Source organism: Bos indicus x Bos taurus, chromosome 6, assembly GCF_003369695.1.
Source record: "Bos indicus x Bos taurus breed Angus x Brahman F1 hybrid chromosome 6, Bos_hybrid_MaternalHap_v2.0, whole genome shotgun sequence".
Taxonomy (NCBI): Eukaryota; Metazoa; Chordata; class Mammalia; order Artiodactyla; family Bovidae; genus Bos; species Bos indicus x Bos taurus.
Window position 1 is genome coordinate 51,191,682 of NC_040081.1, and position 6,795 is coordinate 51,198,476.

Here is a 6,795-nt window from a genome sequence, read left to right on the forward strand (position 1 = left end):
TCAACTCTTAAAGTCATTATAAGTTAAAATAGCCATTTTCCCCAAGACTTAAACGGAAATATATTTTATAAAAGGTGTTCTTTTTAATCTCTGAATGCATAATTTAAAATACTAAAACAGATACTTTTTCTTCACTATAAATTCACTCTGATCAAAGGAAGAATTCTCTCTCTTAAACTCCTCACAAATGCCACATTCTAAAGACTAGAGGAATTATCAGTAGGCATTCTTTTCTTTCTGCTCTAAGCTATTTTTCTCTAAAATATGTCAAGTAAACTTTTAAAGATTCAGAGAAGTGGAGTTTCATAATTTTTTCTCTCAGTAAGTTCTGAGATGACTCTTTTAACTTCATTGTGGTCTTCTTCTTCCTTTTCTTTCTCTTCTATTTTTCTCACCCTCCTCACTTTCTAGAGGCTGAGGAATAAGCTGATTACCGACAAATTCGTAAGCTTTAATTCTCTGTTTAACATTCTTTCTTTTGGTTGGAGCCCTTTAAGGAACCCCCTTGACCTATATCTCATTATGTATGAAATATATGTGTTCATTAATATAAATATGAGCGAGTGCTATAGATTCTCGATAGCATTGATGGGTGGGCTGGGAGGAGTGCTCCATAAACTCTGATTGGCCAATATCTTCTTATTTGATTGCACAGGTAAGTGGAACAGATGCAACAAGGTTATTTTTACTTTTCCAAATGTATTTTACAGTGCTCATAACATGTGTTAACTGATCTACTACAGGCATGACTACAATGCCTCCTGGTTTTAGTAATACTTTCATGTAGTTATAGTATTTCTGGACTCCACCTCCACAATAATCTTAAAAAACAGACGTTCATCGCAGCACTGTTTATAATAGCCAGGACATGGAAGCAACCTAGATGTCCATCAGCAGATGAATGGATAAGAAAGCTACGGTACATATACACAATGGAGTATTACTCAGCCATTAAAAAGAATACATTTGAATCAGTTCTAATGAGGTGGATGAAACTGGAGCCTATTATACAGAGTGAAGTAAGCCAGAAGGAAAAACATAAATACAGTATACTAACGCATATATACGGAATTTAGAAAGATGGTAACAATAACCCGGTGTACAAGACAGCAAAAGAGACACTGATGTATAGAACAGTCTTATGGACTCTGTGGGAGAGGGAGAGGGTGGGAAGATTTGAGAGAATGACATTGAAACATGTAAAATATCATGTAAGAAACGAGTTGCCAGTCCAGGTTCGATACACGATACTGGATGCTTGGGGCTGGTGCACTGGGACGACCCAGAGGGATGGTATGGGGAGGGAGGAGGGAGGAGGGTTCAGGATGGGGAACACATGTATACCTGTGGCGGATTCATTTTGATATTTGGCAAAACTAATACAATTATATAAAGTTTAAAAATTAAAAAAAAAAAAACAAAACAAAAACAAAAACAGATGACCATCAGATGCTTTCCAGGGGCAATTACTAACCACAAATGCAGGTTTACAGAACTCAAATCCTAGCAGTGCTTCTCTTTATAGGTGCATGTAGGAATATCTTCATCTTGTGACAGACAAATGACTTAGTTCACAGAAGAAACTGTGGTAACTTGCTCATATAATTATTCTGATAAGCTGCTAGGAGATCAGGCTGACCTAGCCATGCCTTGCAACTTTCCTTTCAGAGGGATAATACAGGATTCTGCTGCTGCTGCTAAGTCGCTTCAGTCGTGTCCGACTCTGTGCGACCCCATAGACGGCAGCCCACCAGGCTTCCCTGTCCCTGGGATTCTCCAGGCAAGAACACTGGAGTAGGTTGCCATTTCCTTCTCCAATACATGAAAGTGAAAGTGAAGTTGGTCAGTCGTGTCCGACTCTAGCGACCCCATGAACTGCAGCCCACCAGGCTCCTCCATCCATGGGATTTTCTAGGCAAAAGTACTGGAGTGGGGTGCCATTGCCTTTTCCGGAATTTAGAAGCTAATTATCAAAGCTATCACTATTTTTGATCAAGCTCTCCAGGTTTTCCTTGGCACATTTCATCACGTATAAATGAAGCTCAATCCCATAATTTGTTGCCCCAAATCTTTTCTACACAGGAGCCAGCTCATGTTTGAGAGACTGAATTTGTTTTCAACTAAAGTCATGGAATTTGTTTACTCTGAAAAATACTGCACTGCACTGCACTGCCGTGAGGCCATCAGTCGACCAGCCGCAAGGGGGCGAAGGTGGGACGCTAGGCTTGGTCGATCCGTGGCAGCCATCGCCTGTGCCATTGAAGGTTGATATTTTAATACTTCACTGGTAAAAAATGGGTCATGTGCATTCATGTTTTGAACCATATTCATCTTATTGACGTGTAATATCAAGAATAGGGTAAATTCAGATCAGAAAATGATAAATGAACATTTTTTAAAGCAATAGATAATGATAGTGTTCTTTAGAACACCCATTTGCTTTAGTGAGTAAAAAACCAAGTCTAAGAAAATTAAAAACCTACTAGAGCTCTATCTACAAATTGAAAAAAATTAAAAACATTTTAAAAAATTGAAAAAAAATTAAATCATAGTGTCTGTAATTAATGGACAACATCCCCTTATCAACCCCTCTACAGCTGCTAGAGTTTCCCAGTCATAACTGACTATAATGGGACATAAGCTGACTTGGTCTGAACAGGAGTCACCCAAAGCAAGATAGGGAAAATTATACAGTCAAGTCCCCTGTGCTGTTAGAAAGAGCTATCATTATAATAAAGTAGAATACTACATTTTTAATATACCCAAAGGCTTTGTCCTACCAAGTGTTAGTGTCCTCATTATTCTCCAGATAAAAAAACAGAAAACAACCTCCAAAATATGTTATGAGGAACTAAGAGTAAGAAGGACAGGGGTCATTGGATTAAATTATGAAGTCTGTGGTAAAGTTTTTTACTCTTTAATTGTTCATTTTCTTTCTCAACCTCTCCCTGTATCTCTTTCACTCTCTTTCATTTTAATGAACTTGATTTGAATGTTTCTGTCTGTAAAAGGAGAGGAAAAAAAATTGACTTTCAATTACACCAAAGCCTGAAGACAGCTATTAAACTGCTCTACCTGTGTCCATTATAAATTCAGTCTCTCCCTTCAGCGGATTTCAGTCAATCTTTTATATACTTTATTAAGTGGTGATTTATTAAGAAGATGGTATATATCATTTCTTATCCATAGTATCTATTTTCCAGATATTGTTCAAAGTCTCTAGCTCTCTTCTTCATTAAAGAGTCATATCCATGTCAGTTATCATTTTTCTTCTTCATTTATCAACACAAATGGTAAGTAACATATTCTCACTTTCCCCACTCTCCAAAACCAAAATATTCCATCAAACTCTATTGCACTCTTGAACTACTTTTCTATTTATTTTTCTTCTTTCATTGTCAGGGTTTCTAATAAAAATGTGCTTCAATAAACTAATAGCTAACATTTACTTGAGTACTTATGAACCTGGGATTATGCTAAGAACTTTTACACATATCATTTGATTTAGTCCTCATTATCAGCTTTAAAATTACAATTATAAATATTCTGCATATCAGAAGCCAAGGCACAGAGGATGTAAATAATTATCTTAAAGTTTCACTTTTAGTTGGTGCTGATACTGGGATTCTAACCAAACTCTGATTCTGGAAACTGACTTATGGATCAATTTTCAAATTTAGTTTCACCACACATTCTATGGTTAATGAATTTTCATTCCTTTTTTAATAGACACCCTATGGAAAGCAAAGTTTCTAAAATTACAATGTAGAGAAAGAAAAATAGTTTTCCTTAAATCCTTTGAAGTCTTATCTGAGACCCTGTAATAAAATTCCTATTAACAAAAGAAAAATAAAAGCTCATTATTACATATGCCTCATGTATATATGAAAGTTTCCTAGGGAAAAATGAGTAACTCCTCGAGGTAGCTTAGAACTCAGAATTATACATCACCATAAGAGGGAAGAGGAGAGGAATTATAGACCATTTGTCTGGGATGTCAACTTCTCTTCTCCTCTTCTATGAAAAATCTAATCCTGACTGGTTAAAGAAACTTCTAGGGAGAGGGGAATGACAATTGAATTGCTGTTTTGCATCAATTTCAAGCAGATAGGGTCATCCCAAGGAAGCTTCTCTCTGTATTTACTGTTTTTTTCAAGTGCCTACATCTCAAAAAAAAAAAAAAAAAATCAATATGTCAAAGCCACATGTCTAAGGGCGGCATGATCTGAACACCTAAAATCGTATTTTGAGGTCACATAATCTGCTCCCCTTAACCAGTAAATGTCTCCAAGATGAATTCAGTAAAATTTTGCCATTGTGCATCCTAGCTCAAATTTTTGTATCCTTGACCAAGTTTTTCCTTCTTGGCATTTCGTGTTTCTGATAATTCTTCTAACATTAAGTGTGCTGATACTAAGTATCCTTAAATGAGGGTTGTTTTCTTCCTCTCATTCTTTTCTCTTTCTACTTATTTCTCTTCTTCAGACCACACTTAAAAAAAAATCCCCATTTTTTTCCTATGCATTTGAGCTTGTGATTCCATTGGCATTTCTGATTCAAAATTACTTACATGTGCTAATACTCAAAGTTATTTGTCAAGCTCTTATAGATTTTCTGAGCCTTAATTTATTATTAGTTTAGCTTTGTTGAACATCTGTAACACAGAGTAAGTCCATCGCTGTTCAGTCACTGAGTCATGTCTGACTCTTTGTGACTGCACAGATTGCAGCAAACCAGGCTCTTCTGTACTCCAAAGTACAGAGTTTGCTTCTAATTCATGTCCATTGAGTTGATGATGCTAACTAACCATCTTTCCCTCTGGCGTCCCCTTCTCCTTTTGCCTTCAAGATTTTCCAGCATCATGGTCTTTTCCAATGAATCAGCTCTTCTTATCATGTGGCCTAACTATTGGAATGTCAGCATCAGTCCTTCCAATGATTATTCAGGGTTGATTTCCTTTAGGATTGACTAATGTCTCTGATTTTTAATACACTGTCTAGCTTTGTTATAGCTTTCCTTCCAAGGAGCAAGTGTCTTTTAATTTCATGGCTGTGGTCACTGTCCTTAGTGATTTTGGAGCCCAAGAAAATACAATGTCACTGCTTCCATTTTTTACCCTTCTATTTGCCATAAAGCAATGGGACTGGATGCCATGATCTTAGTTTTTTTTTTTTTTTTTTGACGTTGAGTTTCAAGTCAGCTTTGTCACTCTCCTCTCTCCTCCTCATCAAGAGGCTATTTAGTTCTTCTTCACTTTCTGCCATTAGAGTGGTATCATCTGAATATCTGAGGTTATTAATATTTCTCCCAGAAATCTTGATTCCAGTTTGTGATTCATCCAGCCTAATATTTAATGTGATGTACTCTGCATATAAATTAAATAAGCAAGGTGCCAATAGACAGCCTTGATGTACTCCTTACCCATTTGAACCAGTTCATTGTTCCATGTCTGGTTCTAACTGTTGTTTCTTGAGCTGCATACGGGTTTCCAAAGAGATAGGTAAGGTGGTCTGGAACTCTCATCTCTTTAAGAATTTTCCAGTTTGTTGTGATCCATATAGTCAAAGGTGTTAGTGTAGTCGGTGAAGCAGATGTTTTTCTGGAATCCCCTTTCTTTTTCTATAATCCAGTGAATGTTGACTATTTGATCTCTGGTTCCTCTGCCTTTCCTAAACCTTGCTTATACAGCTGAAAGTTCTCAGTTCACATACTAATGAAGCCTAGCTTGAAGGATTTTGAGCATTATCTAGCTAGCATGTGAAGTGAGACAATTATACAGTGGTTTCAACATTCTTTGGCATTGCCCTTCTTTGGGCTTGAAATGAAAACTGACCTTTTCCAGTCCTGTGGCCACTGCTGTAGGTCTGAGAGTTTCCTAAATGCACCATTCTCACTCTTGTCTACTTGCCTTTTCCTTTGTCTCAATCAACTCTGCTTTCCTGGATAATTTCCAATGATTTTCAAGAATCACCTTTAAATGAATGTCTATCATCAGGCATTCTTTCATGCCTAACTCTCTGTGTTAGGAGTTAACACTAATTGTGTAGGACCTATTTTGGTCCCACAGTATTTCCCCTTGATTCTTACTAATAAAAGCCCTGTTTTTCTGTGTGCAAATACCTCCCAGAATAAAGAGTAGATTCCCCTAGCTCCTTTCAATTCAGGGGAGCTCATTTGATGTTGGTGCTACTGCTAAGTCGCTTCAGTCATATTCGACTCTGTGTGACCACATAGATGGCAGCCCACTAGGCTCCTCTGCCTCTGGGATTCTTCAGGCAAGAATACTGGAGTGGGTTGCCATTTCCTTCTCCAATGCATGAAAGTGAAAAGTGAAAGTGAAGTTGGTCAGTTGTGCCCAACTTTTAGCGACCCCATGGACTGCAGCCCACCAGGCTCCTCCGTCCATGGGATTTTCCAGGCAAGAGTACTGGAGTGGGTTGCCATTGCATTGGATGCTATTTGAATTAAAATTATGCAAGCAGTTCTGTGAGTTCTTCAAAATTTCTTTCAGTGTACTCTTCCCCGCATATCTTGAAATTTGGACTAGTCTTTCTTAGTAGCTTTATCCTTCTTTTTGGCTAAAATGCAGTCATGAAGGCTAGAAACTGAGCAGCAATGGGTCATGAGGCAGCAGCCAAAATGACAGACAAGCAAACCTTGCACCACATTCTCTCCATCGTCTTACAGGCTTTATTTCCTTGATTTGTAACATTTTCTAACATATTGAATCAGTTAGGGTAAGCCTATGATGCAACAGAGTGATCCAAGGGTAATTAGGTTTCCTAAACAACTTAG

General features: G+C 37.5%; 1 pseudogene; it reads right to left on the reverse strand.

Moving 5' to 3' along the window:
• Nucleotides 1-247: 247 nt before the first annotated feature.
• On the reverse strand, nt 248-2,247 carry LOC113894610 (annotated as a pseudogene).
• Nucleotides 2,248-6,795: the final 4,548 nt, after the last annotated feature.